The 23,310-nt window shown below is 45.3% G+C and overlaps 1 long non-coding RNA gene across 2 annotated transcripts in view; it reads left to right on the top strand.

The window, feature by feature from the left end:
• Positions 1-2,986, top strand: part of LOC117237890 — a 52,650-nt gene extending 49,664 nt beyond the window's left edge. For both annotated transcript variants that reach the window (XR_004494074.1, XR_004494073.1), the window contains exon 3: positions 2,106-2,986. This is a non-coding gene — a long non-coding RNA (uncharacterized LOC117237890). The remainder of the gene's footprint in view (positions 1-2,105) is intronic.
• Positions 2,987-23,310: the final 20,324 nt, after the last annotated feature.

Genomic DNA, 23,310 nt, shown 5'->3' with positions numbered 1-23,310 from the left:
CGACTTCGATTTCACTGCTCGACTCGTTTAACCGGCCAGATTTCGTTACACTTACAAACGTACAAGCTCGCATCACCGATCTGCGATCTGCCGAGAATAATTCGATAGAGACGTTCGTGTTTCACGGAACCGTTTCTTTTCTTTCCTTCTTTCTTCCTTTCTCTCTTTCCTTTTTCTCCTTTCACGTCCGGACAGTAGAACATAATTATTAAAATACTGAGAATTATGTTGGAATACAACGATATTAATCGCATACAGATGAGATGATTGATCGAACGGATTCTTCCCTTCGTTGTCCAGCCATATCCCCACTAGCGTGAGTTCTTGAGATGTACCGTGGCGGCTGGCGCGTGCACGCTCTTCCGAGAATTCGACGGAAGAAGCTTAAGGATACGGATGGAACATTGGGCACGGCATAGCGCTTTGTATCGAGAAGCAGCTGGAAGGTTCCGTGGCACGTGACGTCACACAGACATCTACTCAGGTCACACTCTTTACTGCATAGAAAGTGGTCTTCAAAACCTTTTCAAGAGCCATGGGTCACTAAGTCGGTTAGTCTGAGAATAACTAGCCAACTGTCAACATTCCACAACGCTCACTTATATTTCCTGTAATTTTTGTTTAATAAATATCACATAATATTATTTCAACACAGACATCGTGTCTTCCACAGATTATTAATCTTAATTTCGAGATGAAATTCTAACAAATTAATTAATACCCGCAGATAACATTCCTTCTTATCGACGCGAAATTGATTCGCAGGACACGAGAGTCGTTATTTCCTTACACGCCGGTCGTCTTTCATCGTCCGTCATCGACATCCACGTAATTTACGTTTATGTAAATCGCATTTTTCATTTTCACGCGCTTATGAAATACCTTAGTTCGACTGTTAATCGCGCTCCAGTATTATCGTACGCTATGAAATGGCGAATGTTACGTTAATTATTGTTACGCGAATTAATTGTTACATATATCTCGCTTCGTACGATGAAGGATATTATTCTATATTAAGTTCCGTGTTACACTCTGTAGCGGCAAAAGCTTGTACGCGTGAAAGAACCGATAAAATCGTTCCATGCTATTCATCTTGTTCTCTTCGGATAATCATATTACATCTCGACATTACGTATATTTCAATGCTACGTATCGTTAAATTCTACGCCAAACACCAAAGGCAAAGCGAATACGAGTTACTGCTTTCGGTTGTGCGTGAATTTCGATTCGTTCGCTTCGAAGAACGTTCGATCGGCTCGTTACAGACGAAGAACAAAAACGCTGGACGATAAAACTCGCAGCGCAGCGGAAGAGGCGACGAAGGGTACAAAGTGTTACGGGAAACGATGAAAAACGATCGTTCACGTGCAAAATAGTAAAAAGGCATTTCCGGAATAGGACGAATGTCGAAGCACTCTTCGTAATGCCAATGGATTTAGTGGACGTGGGATTCCAGGATTGCCTTGACACAAACAACGAAACTGCGAAAGAGATGTGAATTGCTGATGCATGACACAGACCGCAGTCCACATCCGGCATCATCGACCGTCTCCTGCAAATTCAGATCGTCTGCCTTCCCATCATCCGTCCATTATTATCATCCGTACAGTTTTCAAACGACGTTTCGGTCAAGATGTTTCGATTTCCCGGCTATAACGTAACTGCGCCATCGTTTCAGTCCCAGTTTCTTTATCGCGATATTCTTTAATTGTATCGATTTGTCATGAAATATCGAAAGTGTTCGAAGCAGTTAATAAGATCAAAATTCACGCGTCTGTGCTACGCGTTCATTGCGAAAGAAGGACTGACACAGGATTAATTATAAAAAGGTTCTAAATTTCGTGACATACAATTTACATTTACGGATACAACGATAGTGAAGTAGCAGTGCTTCTGGTCGTTGGTTCGCCGTTAATCTCTTATCGTAAATCCACCAAAATACTAGAGTCTAGAGTAGGTAGATGAAAAACCCGAGACTAACGAATATCGGTAAGTGACACAAGATGACGTAGCTTCGGTGTCAACGTAACGGGGATACAACCTATCAATTTCTACGAGAGATTATACGCGAAGAATAGAAATTAACAGAGTGAATTAATTTTCAGCGTTTAGCTGGGCGGAGAAAATAGCGAGAAGCATCGACGAGGGAAAAAAGCGGTGCCCCGTGCGATATTTTCGGTGGAAGTGTACGCATAGTAGCGGAGGTGGAGAAGGACGAGGAGGATGAAGAGAGAAGGAGGAGAGGCAAAAAAATTCATGTCATACTCGAGTGGTTTACTCGAGCCGAATGCTCGGCGAATTTTACTGCGCTCTACTGGGCTCTACTGGGCTCTGCCGGGCTCCGCTTCGCTAGAACAAGGAAGGTCTTGGTTAAATCCAAAAGCGACTAGCACGCTTCTACTGGCCGCACCAAAGCGAGCGTATTGCGGCACCAACAGTCAGAAACGCCGCTCTACCAGACTGCACAGATCGCTGCATTAATGCCATTCTTCCCAGCCTCGTTCACATTTTTCCTTGCTTCCTTTCTTTCTCCTGTTTTCGTTTTGTTTCCCGTCTCCCGTCTCCCTTCCTTTTTCCCTCATCCCCGTGCCCGTGTTTTCCTTATTTTTTCCCTCGCGAATCGAACTAACCGTAATACAAAAAATTACACGTAAATATCGCCCGCCGGGACGATAACGAAAGCGCGATGCGACGCTGTGCTCGACTAATGAAAAGATCAGAAGCAGTCGTCGCTGTCGACATTCTGCACGATCGCCTTGATTTTCAGGATTATGGATGAGGCATGCTGTTCATTGACTAAACGATCGTCTTTGTGCTCGTCTCATCGTCGTTTCATTGGACGACGCGATTCGATTTCTAGAAATAACCTATCGCTTGTAAAAATCTTGTTATCAAGGTAATCGGTAGCAAAGGCGAACGATATAGCGCTAACGAGTCAACGATTTGATTACAGTGGCATAAATACATTTGTTTCCGAGAAAAATAAACGATATCTTGTTCGAACAACGTTGTAATACACCTCCTCGTTATACGTCGCATTCGCTACGTTTCTTGTTCTTATTCGTATATAATATATATATATACATTTGCATATATATATTTCATTCTTAACATAGCCTGGTCAGCGTCCGGCTGATTTTCATCGGTGGAACGTATCGGTCGATAGTAGCGAGCGTGGCGCAGAAAATTAGGCGAAACAAGCCTGTTGTAAGTCCTGTCGAAGATTTTGATAATACCGATGGCGGTTTGGTGAATTCGGAAGCGTTGACCTGGCTGCGAAGCGAGGCTTTCCGGCTGATCACCCGGTATGGACACACTTGCGCGCATCTAACACACGGTTCAAGAACCACGGGGAGATCGAGTCCGTATGAGAGTACACCACGATACATTCGGGGATGGAAGAGGGTGAAACGAGGAACGAGCAGATAGAAGCAGATACCGATAGAGGGATAAAGAGGGAGCCGGAGAAACGGAGAAACGGAGAAGGAGAAAGGGGTCTGCGCGATGGGATGGATGCTACACAGTACGCGGACGGTCTTAGCGGTATCTTGGCTGCCTCGCTGTCCTGGGGGCGAGCGGCTAAATACCTCAGGATTGTTACTATTGCCACCCCTTTGCACCCTCTCCTCCTTCGCCCAACGGGCCACCCACCTCACCCCTTTTGATACGATGGAATGGGTTAATGCTATTGATTCACGTGCACAAGGTGCTTGGGTAGAAGCGGCACCGACGGCCGCCACTGTTTGACAGTAACGGATCTCCCCTTGTCGCTCTCTCTTCCTCTCTGCTTCTCCGCTTCTCCGTCGTCGACCATCTTTCGTCTCTTGCGTTCTACGTCCTACGAGATACCTAGACGAACGCGACCATCCAGCTGCTTGTACCTTCCGTTGCTGTCTCTCACGGAGTTTGAAAAGTCCGGCTAAGATGGCACGTTTAAGCGTCCGATCGAACGCTTTGGAACGGGAACCGGCCGACACTTTGACTTTTACGTCGGACCTCGTTGCAAAAACTTTCGACTTACCTCTTTCTCGCTGGCCGATAACGTATCGATTAAAACGAGAGATCGAGGTGAATCGCGTGGCCGAATCCTGCCTACCTTTAATCAATCCGGAGCACGACGCACGATAATTCGCGATTACGACGTTTCGTAGAATTTCATTTTCTCGTGTATATAGTACTCGTATCGTCGTTGTTAACGTTTAAACAGCTAAGTATCAATTACGAATAATTTAACACTAAATTATTATTTCTAGCTATTAAAAAGTATTTTAGAGTTTGTCATAGCGCACGAATTTACGAATTTACGAATTTACCAATAAACAACGTTTAAATCGTTAATCAAAGTTTCAAAATCTGGTTTCAAAGTCAAAGAGACCTGATATATTTTATAGAACTTTCAGAAACCGTTAACCTCTTGTAGTTTTCTGTGTCGCAGCGTCGAGTCTTGTCGAAATGGATTAACATTCGTCGCATGATACAAAATCGTACAAATATTCCCGTACAGCGACCTACCTACCTTCGCCATCGTGAACGCAGATAGTTTATATTATTGATCTTTATGCGCATGATATTTGAACATAAACGGCGATGACGTCTCTAGTATTCCAACCAATGAATCGCCCTCTCTTGGATACACGCTAGATGTACATGGAAATTAGTCGAATTTCCAAATAGAAGTGAGAAAAACGAAGATTTAACCGATCGAGACAAATGTATAGTTTCGTTTAAGCTTAGTCGGAACACTCGGAAGGCCCGGTAGGATATCTGCTTAATAAAGTACCATCGATACGCGTAAGAGGGACAGCTACGCTAATGCCATGAACGACGCATTAAATGCGTGGTGCGAATATCGGCCGTTCAACCCCTCGCAGTCGTCAGCCCATTTTCGTACTTTTGAATCGGAGCCTTCTCCTCCACCGAGCGATATCTACTTTCCATTTGTCTATGGACGGTTATTTCCAAATTATACTTTTATCGATCTTCAACGTGTCAAATAACTGTCCCCGTTAATAATTCAGCCAAATCAGATAACACGTGTATTCTTAGAACGATAGATTTCTTTCTAACCTGTCACGATACACGTCCCAAATTTGGCATATTTCAATAGAAAGAGTAATAATTCATCGACTATAAAATATTCCCGGAAGAAATTAATTATTCGAAGATAGGACAGACGTAAGAATATAAACGTATTACCGGTGATGATCGTGGTTCGATGTTCATCGTAAAGAAAAAATTGTGACACGACTTGTGTAATTCGATTTTCTTTTGAATAATCTTTCCGGAAGTTGTTCCTTTAATACATCCTTTACGTAGAAACTACGAACGTTGCGTCTGTGGAGTAAGAAAACTGCAGTTTCGCAAGTTCATGTTATTGGGCACGATATATCAAAGATAATAAAGCTGGAACGAAACCATCGTGCTTTCTTAAATCATCATTGGAGCACGCGATAATATACATGCGAGCTAGCTGCTCTTTCGTAATCGTATCGTCTCCACTCTGCAAATATATCTCGCAAACGGGAGGAACGGTACCTTTCGGAACGATGGTCATTCACGATCGTTTTTTTTCTTTTTCTTTTTTTTTTTTTTTTTTTCGTTAACGGTCAACACGTACATCTCCGTGAAGAAGCAGTTGCTGCAATCAGCAGCTAGTACAGCGATTGCCGGCGTGACTCGACCGATGGAAGCGCGTTGCGTCCAATTACGATAATGAGACACGGTCGTCGTAAAGAATGAAACGGATCGTCTGGACGGCTGGATGAACAATGTAACGGCGCACCGCGTTCGCTGCGATACCCAAATACGTATAGAAACTGAAACGAAGCGGCGAAAGACACCGAAGGAAGGGAAATTTATCGTCGTGAAAAATTCAGTTGATCGGAAAGAAACGAACCAGGGAAGAGGTTCGACGTTCTTACACGACTATGTTACGCGTTACGCGCGTTGCCACCGACGAATGCGATAAGAAGCGAAGGAGGCAAACGGCGGATTATCCGCGAACGGACGAACAGACGAACGGACGAACGGACGAACGGACGGACGAGTAAAGAGGCGAGACACGGTGCGCTCGTACACGTACGTAAACGGATGCGCGTAACGGTGGTTGGATATGTTACGTACGGTAGACCGTGGACGAGGACGCTATTTCGGGGGCGAAAAGTTGCATGGGAAGAAAAACGAGCTGGCGGCAGAGAGAGGTACGGGAAGGCTGAAGTAAGAGGAACGGAGAAGGAGAGAAGGTGGAGGGCAGGGAGAAAGTCTTAGCCGGGGGCGTACATTATCGTGACGTGTAATACAATATGCAGATAGATATTTGCAACTCGCACACAGAGTTCCCGCAGGCAGCAGCGGCGCGCTCCGGCGCTGCCCCATGCTGCTCTCGGAAGTGCGATTGGAGGGAAGGAAGATGCCTCTGCTGCTCTCTGTTCGATCAACGATACCACCCTCCTCCTTGCGCTTTCTGCGGCCGGACACGAAGAGCGGCTCGAGCTGGAAGGAGAGGACGTCTAAGGACGAGAGAAAGAAAGGGACGGTAAGGTGGGGATCGGAGGGGGTAAGAAACTGTGAAATATCGATTAAGTTTGCCAGTAAGACAAGGAACGTCCGCGAGGCGAACCTGCAAGGTGGGAGGGACGATTCGAAGGTGGCGGCGGTGGGTGGTCAGGAAGAGGGGAAGGTGATATGAGCATTGTATCGGGGAATTAACGGTACTCCCTCCGCTCTCTTACCCGAACCACCACCTCCTCCTTCCACCGCTTCTCCACCTACTGCTTCTCTCTTCTCCCTCTCTCGCTCGTCCTTCCGCCTTGTATTCCTCCTTGCCCTTCTCTTACCACCGATCCCTAGCCGTCTTTCGAATTCCCTCTCTGTTCGCTCACCTACGATTCTCTCGCTCTCGCCGTTTCTCCGTCTCTCTATTACATGTATACGCGCGCATGTATATCTTTCCGTCTTTCTCCCGGTGGCTGGCTCTCGCTCGCCGTCTTACGACTTACCCCGCTCTACGACCACCTTCGTATTCGCCTCTGCCCAGCACACGTCCCAGATCGGCTCCCGAGCAACCCTCTATCCGACGCTGGTGTGTACAGCAGGACGAAGCATCAGGGGAGGATGGCTCGTGCTTTAGACAGAGGGATGCAACGGGTTACGGAGAGATGCGAACGTATACCGAACTCGCTGCTCTCGCTCGCTCGTTCCTTCGTTCGTCCGTTCGTTCGCTCGCTCGCTCGCTCGCTCGCTCGTTCGCTCTGCTCCACCGTGTCCTTTCGTCCCCCTTTATCGCCTTTCCTGGTCATCGGTGCATGCTTCTCGGTGTACACCGCGGACGCGTCCTTCCTCTGTTATCTGGACGCTCCGTAGGGTGATCAGGAATTGCATGTCGAGTACATGAATCACGCGAGGCGCGCGATCGATAAAGTTTCAGGCAAGGATTTTGATCGTCGCGTCTCTCGTGGCTTTACGGGGATAAATTCCTTCGCGAGATACAGACCGATAATCCCGTCGGTCGTTTTTCCTTCTTCCGCGCCGACTGTTTCCCTCCTTTGACAAATAGACTCTTCCTTCTATCGGCCTGTGCAGCGTGTCGAGAAGCGTGATTCGAAGATGCCGTTCGTGTCAAGGGTCGGTGAAAAGTTTCGCGACCAAGATTTTAATTATTTTATCCAGCCTCGAGCGTTCTTTATACAGTCGAGCTGCGCCGAACCGTCTCGCACGCTGTACAAGAATTTATTACATTGTGCTTCGGTTACCACGAGCAAAACGCACTGCGTTTACAAGCAAAGTTCTTTATCGTGGAGCGATCGAAAGAAGAGATTATCGTTCTACCCGTGTCAAACGCGCGTCACTCGGACCAGCGCGATTTCTTCGAAAAAATCGACATTGAAATCGATCAACGTCTCTCGTTTGTTCCTATGTACGCGTATGAAACGCAGCTCGAGATTTGCCTCCGGTACCGTCATCGCGTCGCCGCTACTTGCAAAACGCATGTGCCGACGATTTACTCGATGCGATGGGACGCGAGATCTGTCCCGACAACGGGTTTCAGAAATCGGTGATAAAATTGATGTAAACAGCCACTTGGCACGCTGTTCGCGCCGAACGTTACTCCCTGGAGGGTTCCCCCATGGTCTTCCTTGCTATTATACTTTCTCGCTCGCTCTCTTTCTCCATAACCTACCCTTTCGTAGGAAGGAGAGAGTGTGCGAGAACCGATACCAAGGAGACGTAACGCGCGAGAGGCAACAGCAGCAGCAGCAGCAGCAACAACCTCGTCCTGGCTCGAGCGTAGAAGAGAGCAAGAGGGAAAGGGGACAAGGCGATACGAGAGGAGCGCAAGGAACAGCCATAAACAGCTTGTTGCTTCCGCGAAACTGCCAAGGCTCCTACGGCGTAGCTCGAACTCGACTCGAGCTCCGCAGCTCGCCTCGGTTATACCACCTATCTGCTAGAATGGCCTGGGTGGGCGCAAGTATGCGTAGAATGTGAAAGATTGCCCCGTAGTAGGAGCGAGAACCGTGCTCCACGCGACCGTTTTTAAGCGACGAACCTGCGTCGCGTACGTCCCACCTACATTCGTCACCTCCGTTTAGAATTGATAATACACGTTTGCGATATAATTTTTTACAAGTTACGTTTCACTACGTGTTGGGCTCGACGCTTTGTATCAACGTGATTCGTCTAACTTGGCGCCTAAAAGGTACGTTACATTAAAAGATTACAAATAAAATCGTTTGGTTTCGAACCAGGCATCGAAAATAGGTAGGTACTATAGATACGTGACATCTTCTCCGAACCACGCTCGATTCAGCGATCGAAGAATTGGAAATATGGTATTTCGTCGAATTTCATATCGCGCAATAGCGCGACCATCCTGTTTTGTACCGCGTTTCTAGGTGCATTCGTAAAGGTTCGTTATCCAACGAAAGCGGCGATGTATCGCGGTCGTGCGTTTAAAATTTTACCTGAAAGAACAGCGGCAGTTATTAATCCAGATATCTGAAAGCAAACGAACAACGGGGTGCTCGCTTCTTTCTCAGCGAGTGCGTATACACGGAATATCCGAGCTATTTACACATTAATCGTTATTCGCTACTAATTGTTATTCGGTGGTTGCAAATGGGGCAATTATCGGCGGAACGGATCGTTCGAGATAAACGATTTCGCGATAAGCGATAAAGACTTTCGTAGATTTGCTTTCGATTGATAGGCCTGCGCGCCAGCTGCAGCCCGATTACCATGTAATGCTCGATATACACTCGGTATACACGACGGTGCACACGCTGCAACCTAACAACGATCGTGTGATGCAGCGATTACGCTAATTCATTCGGCGGTCTTGAGAACGGTAGATCGATCGCGGATAACCGGAACGAAAACTTTAGAAACGTTTTATCCCTTTCTTATGCCACGTATCGACGATTCAACGAACCATCTGTACGTCGTATGGTATTGGTAAAAATTATTCGCGCGTAAACGTATGTAAATTAAAGTGAGCTTGACAAGCGTCGTCCAACCATCGATTCGATAACGTCACGAGTATTTGTACGTGCAAGGTTTCGATCTGTAATTCGGTTGCGAGATACGGCAAAAACAACGGGGCTAGCAAGAAAATGAAATCAAACGATGTTGCGTAAGCGAGATCGGTACACGGATTAACGGAAAAATGCGAATCTTACGTAAACGGTTTTTAAATCTCGTTTGACACACATAAGCTTATTCCAAAGACGGTACCTCCAGCGTGGTAACCTTACGTTCCAGTACAGTGCTCGACCGAACGTACAGCTAATTACCGAGCGTGTGCCGCGGCGTGCCAGGTACACGAGAAACTAATAGTCGCCAACTAAGCTGTAACAACTGTCATTAACCGTCATTAACAACGCACCGCTACTTCGCGAGCCTGCCATAAAAAAAGGGGGCGGGATACGCGAGGGAAATCCGCATGATTATTATCGCCTGGATGATTGTTTGAGTTGTTCGCGTATCTGAAAGTAAGGTAAAGGATAATATAATTATATCTAGGGCTAAGATCGATACAATTTTATTTCCAATTCGATGGAAACGATCAGAACCTCGAATGTTTGGCGGGGTTGAAAAGTGAAACAGCAAAGTACGATCAGAAATAGAAAGCGGAAATTGCGGTAGAGGTATTTAGCGTGAAGGGAATAGCCTGAAACAGAGAGTAGCTACTCGCAACATCGGATTAAAGGGAAGAACACATAAACGGTTGCACTTTATGTTCCTCGAAGTAGATAAACTTCTGCGACACGAGGCTCGGAAGCTTAGAAAATTAAGGTCAGACTGAAAAACTTGCCATGGTAAATCGACTCGATTGACCTCGAGCCGATACGCGCCTTTCGTCATTTTATCATATACAATATACGGTTCGTTCGTATCGCGCGATATCGAACGCTCGAAGCTTCGAAGATTAAACGCGACGATCGTTTGAAAATGCGTAAGCAGCGTAAGATGCGTTAAATCAGCGATACCATGGGTAGAGTATCGGTAAGGAAATTTCGTAGGTTTTGAATCGCCGAGAACACAGGGAATCGATCTGAAACGCGGGATTCGCGCAACATCGGATTACGGAAAGGCATGTAATCGGCCGCAGGCCTAGCCACGTCGGAGCGGACCAACTTCTGCGAGAAGGAGCCGCGAGATGGGTGGTGGGCAACGCGCGGAGGACTGGCAGGAAGCACGAAGAGATCGGTGGATGCTGAAGGGTGAGATAGTATGGGTGGCCGCCGAGAGGTTTGGTAACGCTGGTTGAGAACGAGGCAGAGGCAGAAGAAGAGAGGAGGTGGAGGTGAACGCCAAGGGTTCTGAGATACTAACCCTTGGCCAAGCCGCACCCCGAGGTCCAGAATAATCTACAATCCATATCAGTCTTAGGTAGTCCACCCAACCACCCTACGCGTCTCATCCTCCCAACCTACAACCACCTTTAGCAATGAGAGAGTTCGCGTTCTCGCTTCCTCTTCCACCCCATCCCTCTACATACCCTCTCTTGTCGAGCTCTTCTCTCGCTCCGTTGCTCTCGTCCTCTCCTCCTTCTGCACCTTTCTCACTTTCGCGTCCATTTCTATCTTGCTTTCCATCCACCTCCTTCCGTCTCTTCAGGTGCTCCTTCTCTTCGTCCCTCTTCTGCTCCGTCTTAGCCGCAACCCTTGCCGGGACCAGCCGGCTAGTCAATACCCCACACGTTCCGTCCTTATACATGCTGGTGCTGGTGCCGGCTCCTTCTATGTATGGACCCTAAACCATCTCCCTATCCAGCCCACAGCCACTCCGACTCCTTAACGATGGAACTATACCCCAGAAACCCACCCGCCGTCGACCTTCTAACGCCGCGTCCTGCGAACGATAAATTCGCTCGGCAACTGGCGGGCTGCTGACTCGAGTCATCGAACACCTTCCAAGCGTACTGCCGTGTTACTGTCCACTGACGAGCCGCCAGAAAGCTTACTCGAATCCAGCCGTACAAACTGCGAACGACCATCGTTCGATCAACGTATTCGCTGCAATTCTTAAACATCGTGCGAACGTCCACGTTGTTCGAAACTCGTGCACTTGGATACGATTTGGATCGAAACGATCGCCAGATCCATTGAAATTGCAAGGATCTCGGAAAAAACGTCTCGCTTAATAGCATAACGGATGATGGAAACGACACAACTTCCTGCAACGTATACGTAGAATTTGATTAACCGGCTTAGACATCCGTAAAGTTGGAAAGGTCGGATAAGAATCAATGACGATCGAACGAAACGAAAGTTCATCGCTCGCGCAGATCAATAATAAATAGTTCACGCGTTAAATACGTCCATGTACGTAAAGTGACAGCGGTTCGTGAATATTTAAAAAGCGTATTTCCTGGGGAAGGATCGTGTCGCGAAATCTATTTTAAATACGAGCATCCGTTAACGGATATATTTGGAACTGGGAACTCTATTCCAAGACGACGTGCAACGGACGATATCGTCAATGTGCATACAGAAATATTGCGATGGTGAAGGACCTGTCTGGAATTGGACGATCGAGTTAGTCGGATCGAGAAACACGGAACGGTTGTTCTCATTATCGTTATTAAGGACCTTTCATTTCGGAAGGAGACAAGAGCGGAATTGAACGGAGAAGGGGCAAATCTAGCACGGGAAGTCGGTAGACGAAGTATTTATTATGGAACCGCTTCTTGTCACGGCTATTCCTATGCTCATTCATAGATAGAGCTAGCTACGGAAATTCTCCATGAAACACTGCGTGGGAATAGTTAGATTCATTCAAGGATCGGCGTCGAGTTCGCGACGTCGTGTCAAGGTTCGTTCATGATCTATCTACGTTTTTCCTCAAACCCTTTCCGTTTAGGCACTTTGTATACATATTTCAGCGACGATAAACAATAAGAAAAGAGAGAGAGAGAGAGAGTGGCACCGTATACGGCAACGTTAATTTGTATGTTTTCTTTCATATTGAGCAGGATATACAGGCCTGTACGTACCTTCGAAACGTATCTTGAAAGAAAAGAAAAAAAGAAACGAGGGAAAGTAAGGCGAAACGATATAAAATATAGTAGCTATCATCTGGAATATATTTTTACCCGTAGCTACGTATAAGTCATTTTCAGAATAAAGTTTGTCCCAGTTTCGTTGAAACATTCGACGCATTGTGACAGCCCTTTGTGCTTCCCGATACAACGGCATACAAAATTGAATCGAGGAAACTGCGCATTTCCTGTTGCGTTAAAAGACTCTTTAAAAAATAAAACATCTATTTCCCTAACTACCCGCTGGTTTTTGACGTCTGTGACATCGATAATTCATTTTCCAAGTTGACTAGTTTCCTCATCGAATCAATAATTAGAGAGTGATATTTTAACAGACTAGTTTGAAATCTACGAACATTCGATCTTAATTCCACTGAAACCATTTCCTTTGAAATATGGCAAGCTTTATTCGAGTGTCTGCAGAGTGATCCAGCATACATCGGTCAGCGAATAAGTAGAATGCGAGAGGCAAATAAAAGTTAAAATATGGTAAATGACTATTTCTCCGTGGAAGAATGAATGAAGGTTTCTTCTGCAAACAATGAAGCTTAGGGCTACTTTACGACGTATCTCTGACAAAATAGCTGTGTAAACATTGGAATTGTCAGGAATATTACCGGGCAGAAAATTTTTACTTTCGCTTTCCTGAATATTCCACAAGGTGTCAACCATATATCTAGGATAATAATTCTTTTCAGCGACAAGCAGATACCCAGGAAGCTGTACATCGGTTTACAGCGTTACCTGCTGCGAAAAGTATCTTGAAGATGCGGAAATAATTGCAAGCCGAAATCGAGCTAGGTATCGTATTCCTTCGAGTAACTTCAACAATATTTCTCATATAGTCCTCATATTTTTGTAAATATATCTTGTAATTTCATAGTAACTGTACCGGTTACCTTCCGCATCCTTCGTAGCTTTTGTAATACTTGATTATAATAGGAATAACAGTGAAACAAAGAAATTGAAAATTACGGGAACAAAGATATGCTATCGATTTTACGTCGGATTATTAAATCAGCTATAATAACCATTAAAATTGATACTGTCGCTCATAGTTGTCAACCATTTTTCATTATATGTTCCACGTAATATTTATTTAGAATATTCATTTTAAAAACTTCTTTCTCTCTTATATAATATATATTTTTAATATGTATCAATTATCCTTAATATATATACATATTTCGATATTTCTTTTCCTTTTCTACCCTATAGCTAACTATACCATATTCAACCAAATGTAAGACATTTGAAGGAGATTCTTAAGGTAGCACGAGTATATAATATAAAACGAGTATATAATATTTTCTTTCTACTTTCAATCGATCATTTTCAAATCACAATTTCAGATCAATATCTTACGATTATTATACAATTTATTCTAGAAACATCCTATCCATCTTACACCGTGTATACCTATGCCTACACTATTATCTTATTATCTTGTCCTCTCGAAATTCGTTACTTTTCTTCTTATCTTGAAATCAATTCGCATCGCGATATGCTTATGTCGCAAAAAGAAACCACATACTTACAGTGTTATTACACATACGTACATAGCGCGTACATATATGCGTACATAGGAATAAAAAATAGTGCAGTTACCGCCACTCGCGGTTCATCGTTCGAGAATTAGTCGGATTTTGAATGATTTTCGTAAAATGACAGATTAATCTTGACGCTCAAAATTGCTTTCACGACGATGGAAATTATAGCAGCGCATAGAGCGATTCGTGGTAAATCAGTACAAGTGACAACCATTTTCCTCGCCCAGGTACGTTCGTTATATTTTACGGACTAGGCACTAATATTTTACAGGCCTGAACGATGTCGAATCCAAATAAAAGCGATCGAGTAATCTCGCACACGGATACACAGCCATCCTATAAAGCCATTATATAATACGCATATAATTCTTAAGAGTAAAAAGGCACCTCCGGTGGTAATTAGCCATCTCCATTCATTCGCAAGCTCGCCAATTATGCATACTTAAATACACAATTAACTTCTTCTCCTCCACTTAGTACCCACGATCTGAATTCGAAAAACTCTGGGGAATCGGAGCGGTCCACTCGACTTCCGTGGCGGAACAGTGCGTGAAAGGGTTCAAAGCCTTGCGCGCAGAACTTAAGTCCCCGTTCGAAAGGGAAAGGAGAGGAAGACAGGAGAAGAGGAGGACAGAAAGAAGAAGCGAGGCATTGCCTCGGCGAGTAAGGTTAAGGCAAAAGGCCTTGGGGCCATCTTTAAGCACTTGGCCTCTCCGTCCCTCCTTAGGTTCCCTCTTCTTTTCGTCTCTTTCTCTTTTCTTTCGCTCTCGTCTTCTCTCTCTCTCCCGAGTAAACCCCGTGTCTTCCGCCAGCTTCTTCCGTTCCGCCTCTCTTCATCCTTCAACCTTTTAGTCGCTAGGTACGTGTCTCTCGTGAAGCTTAGTGAAACGAAGGGCACTTGGCATTCGGCCACCGGTATGGAACTCGCGCTAATGGTTCGGGCTCTTGGACCTTCAGAGCAGCGCAACATTGTCCTGACCGGCCTTCTCTTTTCCCAGAATTCTGCGTGTACGTCGTCCATCTTTTCGCCGTTCTCGCGAGCTGCCTTATTCCCTGAACGATCTGCTTGCGCTCGTCACTTTATGTCTCATAATTATTGCTCGTCTCTACTTATTTTACGCTGCCTATACCTTCGTTTCAACCCTCTGCGTAGCTCGCTTCTCCTCCTCTTGTTCTCGCGCGTGATCAACGATACCCGGTTAAACGAACTTTCACGTCGTACCGTGCAAACTTGATATCGATCGAATCGTTCTTTGGTCGATGAAACGAAAGCGTTGTTCAAATATCAAGATTCGACGAATCGCGATGACGCGCGACGATATTTAATTATTCGATCGTACGTAGAAACTTTGAAAGAAAATACTCTTTGCAAGTCTCGTTCTTTGTTCAACATCCTACGCTGACACGGACGATCTTCCTTCCTTAGCCCCGATATTCATATCGCACGGAAGAGATAGGCGAAATAGCACGTGTCAGGTGTAAAAGTTTTCCGCAAGCTGTATAAATCTCAATTTTCTTTTCGAACTAAAAGGTTTTTAGCCCTCTGCATTTTTCAAACGTTACGATAAAATTAAAAACGAAAAGACCGATTAGTATCGATAAGAGTTCACGAATATCTCTATAAAACAGATTCATACATACATCCTTTATACAGTCAAGCTAAATCAGAGATTTCTTATTTATTCCCCGTTTGCTGGTAATACCCGATTGTAAACAGCTTCGCGAAAAATGAGACACAAAACGAGATTAACGAAAATTTCGTTGCTTGCCGATTGGCGATTCTGCACGCGAGAATTGATTATAATTTTAATAAATAAATAAAAAAAAACTTGACAGCAAACCCTTGTAAAATACGGTTTATAAGCCAGAACATCGTCTGCTCGTAAAACAGCGACGATTCGTGTTCTTGGTGAAAAAAAAAAATCCGAAGAAACTCTGGTTACGCTATTGCAACCGAGCGGCTACAATGTCCGTGTGGGTGCAGCTGCACCTGTACCTAGGAACCGCACTTACTACCTGCTTGCGGATGATGGAACGTCGAAGAAAGAAACGCGTTCGACGGTCAGGCGGCGACGAGAAGAAGGAGGCGCGCAGAACAAAAGGAAAGTGGATAAAGGATAAACACATAATGCCGAGGAAAGAAAGAGTTTACGTGTTCTCCGAAAACTGACCGATCGGTAAAGCCGGTGGTAAGATTGGAACTGCTGAATCGTGGAGAACGACTCGTGGACGAGCGAGCAAGAGGGCGGATTGCGGGCTGAGGGAAGCTGAACGCCGCGCCGGCGGAATCATGATGCGCGCTTTTCTTCCAGATCGCCGATAATTGCATCCGTAATACGGATACAAGTATTTGGTAAATATTTGAATGACGTATTGTGGCACACTGGAAATGCCAGATCGTTGCCCGACGAAGGAAATAAATGATTCTCGCGTCCGCTTCGATGGCAAGTATTGAAATTTGATCGACGAGAGCGAACAGGATATTAGCAGGAGAATCTTTTACGTTGTTTCGGTGCTGAAACTTGCAATTACGCGGAAATTTATCGTCGACGGGTGTCTAATGACAAAAGAAGGAACGTTTCGTATTCCGTCGAATAAATTCGTTTCCACGTACGGATACGCACGGAGTAATTTAATCGTTGGTGAAGATGGTCTAGACGGATAGATGGCATCCGAAATTGGCAAAAACCTTCGAAAAAAGAAAAGACTTTCTCGGTTACATAAGCAAACTAGATAACTATTGCCAAACTATCGAGGAAATATTTAATTCGTTTTCGTACTTCTCGCCCGTTTATTAATTACTTCTCTGCTTCGATCCATTTCCTTCTCCTCTCTTCTCGGCTTTCATCTCGTTCGTTCCACATACTCCGTTTATACGTAGCGTGCACCGATATCTCGCGTTACGACTTCAATTGGGTCACTCGTGCGAAATAAATGCCCTTAAACTTGCGTAATAACGATAAGAACAGGTACCGTGATCGAAACAGCCATTTTGGACGCACAAGTCGTTTATTATAGTGGTCGTATAGCGAACAAATTGACCTGCGTTATAGTTGGAACTTTCGATACGTTGCTGCACGCTGGTTGGACCGCGTAATAACGATTCTCCTATATCACGCGTCGACCACCCACGTCGTCAGGCGTTACTCATTACCATGTAGTTCGCGTTTCGCCAATGTCTATATTTGCTAGTATGTCGTCGAGATTTCATCGATCTAGGTAAGTACTCGAACAAACGAATGGCACGACCTGGTCAGAAGCAGCGCAGACAAATCCTGCCACTCGCATAAATGACAAATGGTTTAACGCACAGGTTCAACTGCGAGAAAGAAAACCCTGGATATGGGATAATGGGCGACTTTAAATAATACATACACGTACAAAGGATGTCTCGAGGAACCTTCGAACAGATTTATTTTATTTATTATTAAGAGACATATACCTGTACAATACGAGACAAGAAATACATGGATATTTCGACCTGACCATCGGTGTTCGTCCGCTTACCTACGCTGACAAGCTAAACCGAAAAACTTTCGTTCCTTGCTACGTCCCTCTTGCGCTGCGTCCCTCTTGCGCTGCGTCCCTCTTGCGCTGCGTCCCTCTTGTGCTGTGTCACATTCTTACTGCCTGCAAAGCGTACATCGCGTGCTACTGCGAACCAGATGTAGAACTTTACGTTACTATCGATTTTAATTATTTCCTTTTAAGAAAGTTTCCGAATACTATCGAAACATAGAGAAATACGTACGTGTATGTAAAATGCTTAAAGCGAAAAGAATGACGTAGTTCCTTTGTAAAATCGTAGGAATATACGGTACACGGCATCGTATATTCCACGGCTTGAATGAATTTTTTGAAAAGGTAAAACGATCGCGATATTACGTTACCGTTATGTTATAAGAAACGCTCGTTCTTTTACATGTATGTTCGTAGGCGTGTTAACCAAGCGAAATCGACCGAACATCCGAACGAACAAATTAGTTCCTAATACACAAGTCATTCTAACGATGCTGCAGTAACAACATCGTGGCAGGTAGAAAGGAAAAGTCCAACGAGGATCCTGTCGGGAGGTCGAGAGCGCCCATCAGGGTGCCTGGACTCACACACGAGCACTTGACCACCGCATCGGTGGTCATCCTTAAAGCATCGTTACTCACATACGCAGCACCAAGGTCTTCGCTTCTTTCTGTTATCCAGTGTGTGCAAGTGTGTGTAAATGGCTGTGCAAGTGCTTATGTACGTTATTCAAGGGACAGAGTACCGTAAACGCACGTCTACCTACCTGTTTTCCTTAGAGCAAGTGGTCACCGCGATCTGTTCTACCTGGCTGAATGAGGAAATTTATGAAAGTAACCTGCGAAGTGCATAGTTTGTAGCCGTGTGGTTCCATCGCGCGTTGCTTCGTGTTTCGAGCCTCGTACGTCGACGTAGTTATTTCTACCTACGTTCTGATCGAAATATCCAACGAAAATGTATCTGCTACATTTCGTCGCTTTTGTCGTGTAACCGTAATAGAACAATAAAAATTTACGTCGAGCCTATCTTCGCGAGCGCCAGATTCTGCTGTTAATTTCTGTTTAGAAAATCCATCCAACTTAAACCTTGGTTCCTGCCTTTGCAAAAAGATACATGCCTCGTATCTTCAACTACTCCGAGTACACATTTACTTTCGTAAAAACTCCGTCAAAGAATACTGTCTTTTATCTTCGCTCAAGGAAGCGTTGCGTTCCACTTCAGTCATCGGTATTGTCCTGTAAGAAGACACCCTCGCAAACCTAATGCGAAAGGTGACCATCGATAAACGATAATCCGGAATCGTGAATTCGTTTTGAATTTCACGTTAACTGGAATTCCGTTAGCCGTCGCGTTAAGCTGACAATATTTTACCTGGTTTCCTGCATATCGTTAACGATTTATTCACCTTACGCGCATTATATTCTGTTCGATCGTCTTTGATATCCGACGTATTTGTATAAAGGGTGTGCCCGGCCATTTTGAATTTCGCTCTGTTGAACCGTCGCTTCATCGACGAGCGATTTTATAGCGACTCGTTACGATTTGACGGTACTACCACTACCCGTGATACTCGTCTTCGGGGTTATCATCGGTATCTTGTTTTCGTTCGCGAAACAGTCCTTTAACGTTACCGCGGTCTTAGACATGCAAGGTACACACTTTTACCTCGAGCGCACCACCTTCCAGCTACGCTAATCTTTCGCAGATCTCCCACGGAATCTCATTAGAAATTCATAACCGTCGCCTCTCTCGTTCCGTACCACTGTCGCCCCCTTCTCCCTCCCCGGAGGCACAAACGAGGAAAAAACCCATGATACGAAAGAAATAAGCAGGCAAAGTACATTAAAAATTAATTACTTTGCTGATGGAAGCTAGAAGCGCCTAGTGCGCTACACCACACCCCCACCGTACTACAGACTCCCTCTTGCTTGCCTTCGTATTCAGCCGTCCGTGAACGAGCTAGGTACTGCATTTCGCCTCCTTGTTTCAAATACTTTCAAGTACCGCGGTCGTATACTTGTTACCGGGCTTTCCATATCAAAGATAAAACGTGCAACCGTTCGCTGATCTATCGCTTTCGCTAATCTATAAAGATTTCGTTAGAACGAAATGCGTTTCGATTTAAATACCATTTCTAAACGAGCCTGGTCCTTTTTTCAAGATCGTTAACATCGTCGTTAAGCGCGTCTTTTATTCACGATCGTCGACAGGAAACGATATCAACGATAAAATTCGTCTCCCTTACGCGTAAAAACATCTGTTCGCCAGAGTCTTTGATGAATCGCGTAAAACAAGCATAAACCGATGGATCTTCGGCGAGAATCGATACGTTCGGCGAGCGTTGGAGCGTCGATCACGAATCCGGTCTGCGGCTGATGGTAAATCTCATTGGCACCGTACGTCCGCAAATCGTTCTGTGGCGGTGTCGGCTAGCTAAGTTAACCCGAACGCCAGTGCCTACCTACTCATTTTAATATCAGCTTATTACCTCTAGGCCGGGATAAATAGATAAATAGATTCCGTGGAAAAGCCTCGATCGGATTTACCGAGCGGCGGGGCACTTAAGTCGCGACCCTCTTCTCCGCGACGCCGCCAGAAGAAGATAGACCGAGAAAGAGAGAAAGATTTTCTCCTTCTACCTACGTTCTCTGCATCTACATCAAATTCCACCATCCGCCACTCCCACGTCCATCGTCCTCCGTAGCGGCAGGACCCGGGACTCCAGGAGTAATTAACTCCTTAACGAAGTAAACACGACGCCATCTTAGCTTCCGCTACTACCGGCATTCCACCCCCTCTTCTTCTTCTTCGTCCTCGTCCTCGTCCTCGATGTCGTTGTCGTCGTCCTCGATGTCGTCGTCGTCGTCGTCGTCCTCGTCGTCGTCGTCCTCGTAGTCGTCGTCGTCCTCGTCGTTCTGTTCGTGTCGATTGCCGCCGTTGGTATACCTGCGCGCGTCCAGCTCCGAACGGAAGGGGAGAGGGTTGAGAGCCGCGAATCGCACTTTTTTCCCTCCATCCACCCTCCGAGATTGCAAAAGCGATTATATTTGCAGCGCATTAATGCCATTCGCGAGATGCTACGTAGGCGACGACGCCTCCGGCTACGACTTGTACGACTCTCTGGTTTCAGCCGTAAAATTGAAACACCGCTGACGCGGCCAAAGATTGCACGACCGCGTTTTGTTTTTCTTCGCCGCTCTCGCCGTTTTTAACTTTCCACCAGCGTGGCGGAACGAAAATGAATCGCATTATATCTTCATTGACTTCCAATTTCCCATCCGTCGGATGGACTAGTGCGATAAATAAGAGACACGTGGATAATACCGATTTTTATCTTCCCTCGCTGTCCTCGCGTTTTATAATTCAAGTAACAGCGAGAACGTTTGACCCTTAAATGCGTGATTTTTAATATATTATCGCAATCCTTTGCGAAATATCGCTTAAAAAGTCATACTGTAAACCGATCTTACAAAATTATCGTAAAAAGGATACGATAAAAGTTTCGTTCGCGATATTCCGAAATTATTAAGCGCTGTCTCGATATAAAAGTTCGATAAAACTACAAGAATTTAATTGCCCATAGGTCGAAATAGTTTACTTCCTATCTATTTTGTAAGTTAAACGTTGTTTTACAAAACTATATTGAATTGCAAGTTACAAACGAGCACGTTACCCTACGACAGTTTAGAGTTTAGAGAGCGACTCGTTAGCAACGGAAATGCAGATGGAAATAATTCAGAATATATTGCTATAGAGTATATCTATTATTCGTTGCAACTCTAAACTCTTGTTTCCAGTCGTTCTAACATCTTCACTAAACTTAAGTCAAGCTTGATTAAATCGTAATTTACTGAAATGTTCATTTACCGCATTGAATGACAAAATTTTATTCCATATCTTCGCACAAGAAATCGTATAACCACTAAATAGACACTGTCTGCTTGTCCTATATCTGTACGATATATCGTATTACCCATCGATCTCGCGAATAACTTGACACCTAATATATATATATATATACGCGTAACTGTACGATGCCGATGAACTGGTTACTAAAATTGGACCGTACGAAACTGTACCAACCAGGTACCGGATGCAACGATGTCGCATCCTTTATCGACCGTGTAAGCAGGCAATTTGAAAAATTTGCTTAAAAACAAGATCGACCGAAAAGATGTCACATATTTGACGCGTGATCGATCTATCCGAGAGATCCGGGGTCCGCGAACAGCACGAATAAGTAGTGCATTCGCAGAAAGACGGTCGCGAAAGTACAGAAAGATATGGATCCTAAAACATCGGATCGACGATGCTCTGCTGACCTAAGCCAGTGTAGTCTGGTCGTCGATATCCCGCACCTCTCCGACATCGGGTGAAAAATGTCAAGGCATGATTAATAAACGGGCCGGTGCAATAAAGTAGAACCGCGGTTAGGCCGTTTACGAGATTCGCTATCGACGATCCCAGTGCCCACGATCCGTCCGCCAATCCCGGACCGGAGACTCGTTCGGCACTGGCGGACACGTGATCGCAACAAACGTATATACGAGGCCGCGACCGTATCCGACATAATTCGACTCCGGCACCGGTGGAGTAACACAATCCAAGTTGTTGCATCACAGGCGTGGATCACATCTCTGCCACGTGAGGCGGGGGTGGAGGAGGAGGAGGAGGAGGAGGTGGGAGAGGAGGAGGAGGAGGTGGCCAAAGAGCTGGCGCGGATCCTTGCGGTTGTGCGGGGTGGATGAGGGGCGAAGGGCGGAAGAAAGGGTGGACGAACGCGAGGAGCAAAGAGCGAGAGAAAAGCAGACGCCGCGACTGCCGCGGAGACGAGAGGGACAGAAGAGGGCGAAAGGGGGCCGCCGGTTCGGTTCGTTCTTTCGTTCTTTCGTTGCTCTTGGTTCGAGGCATACAGGTCGAGGGGTCCGGGTCGCACGATCCTGCTTGATCTTTGCGCTCGTGCGATCTCTCGTTCCTCACGAGACCTACCGAGAGCTACGAACATCGTCGCGATTACGTCTTGTTCGTGGTTATTTGCCTTGGCCGGGCCACGGGACCGGCTGTTTTGTTTCTTCGTGTCGGGTCCCGACTTCTTTAACCCATGAACGGGACCGTACACGATAGCGCACATATACACGACGTTCTTGCATTACCGACGCTTTTCATTTGCGCCAGAACGATCTCAACGTTGCTGTCCGAGTTCCGATCATCCTTCGAAATTTCTTACTAAACGTTAAGCTACAAGAAAAAACTGCTACTCTTGAAGGGCAAATCCTATCAACTTAGATATTAACGCTCGTGAAAAGATTCAAAGGTCGCGGAATTACGATAAATACACGTTCCTTTCTAGTTTGTTCCGAAACAACTTTACTTTCGCCACGTTCTTTTAACTAAACAACGTTCGGCTACTGTTGAATGTTTTCGTTTACTAGCTGGTGGTAATCGAAGAAAAGACAATCGCTACGTATTATTTAAATGTTTATAGATGAGAAGTTGGAATCAATTATTTATAGTTTATAAGAAACATTTCTGTCGAAATGTTCTGAAAATACTTCCAACTGGAATTAAAATTCAACTTGCAGCGCTTCTAAATGAAGTTGCTCGCTCGAGAGATTTGTAAATAAAGCTGATTAAAAGTAGCAAAGGTTTTCAAAAATACGAAGATTACGATATCGGTGAAACGTTACTTCTAAAGTATCG

The sequence above is a fragment of the Bombus vosnesenskii genome, unplaced genomic scaffold (assembly GCF_011952255.1).
Source record: "Bombus vosnesenskii isolate JDL3184/JDL3185 unplaced genomic scaffold, Bvos_JDL3184-5_v1.1 scf7180000013403, whole genome shotgun sequence".
NCBI lineage: Eukaryota > Metazoa > Arthropoda > Insecta > Hymenoptera > Apidae > Bombus > Bombus vosnesenskii.
Note: the sequence above shows the minus strand (reverse complement) of the source record. Positions and strands in the feature narration are given on the sequence as shown.